The sequence below is a fragment of the Anarrhichthys ocellatus genome, unplaced genomic scaffold, assembly GCF_004355925.1.
Source record: "Anarrhichthys ocellatus isolate YVR2014 unplaced genomic scaffold, GSC_Weel_1.0 scaffold8477, whole genome shotgun sequence".
In the NCBI taxonomy this organism is placed as follows: Eukaryota; Metazoa; Chordata; class Actinopteri; order Perciformes; family Anarhichadidae; genus Anarrhichthys; species Anarrhichthys ocellatus.
The window spans coordinates 220-798 of record NW_022288451.1 but is presented as its reverse complement, the minus strand read 5'-3'; the positions used below and the strand labels follow the sequence as shown (position 1 = coordinate 798).

Genomic DNA, 579 nt, shown 5'->3' with positions numbered 1-579 from the left:
CGTGCCCAGGCTCAATGCACCATTCACACTTGACTGCAACCATTTCAGATGCCAGACGACATGATTTCCGAATGGATTTAGTCATAGCTGCTGTGTCATTGGGTGACAGTAAATGTCTAGTACACTGAAAGCCTCCGCTGTGTAGCTCTAAGAATTCCCTTTAAAGGTCGGAACAGCGCCACTTTTTTTCCATTAGCCCAAAAATGCTACTAGAGCAGTCCTCTAGTCGGAACAGCGCCACTTTTTTTTCATTAGCCCAAAAATGCTGCTAGTGCAGTCCTCGTTAGTATAGTGGACAGTATCTCCGCTTGTCACGCGGACGACCAGGGTTCGATTCCCTGACGGGGAGTTTTCTACCAGTTGCTCGTAAGACACAGCCGTTTAACACAGCATGTTCAAGCATGTTCCTGCTGTAAGAGATCGCTTCACATTAACGATATTTTGCCTACCTCGGCATGCATGAAAGGCTGTGCATCACAATGGAAAATTCTGCATCACAATGGAAAATTCTGCTTCTTTTCATCAAGTTTGCTGGGAACGTTAGTGAGAACACTTTGATTGTGTGGAGGAAAAGCCAAC

At 45.8% G+C, this 579-nt stretch overlaps 1 non-coding gene across 1 annotated transcript; it reads left to right on the top strand.

The window, feature by feature from the left end:
• The first annotated feature begins 277 nt into the window (after positions 1-277).
• Positions 278-349, top strand: trnad-guc (transfer RNA aspartic acid (anticodon GUC)). The gene has a single exon. It is a non-coding gene; the product is annotated as a tRNA-Asp (tRNA).
• Positions 350-579: the final 230 nt, after the last annotated feature.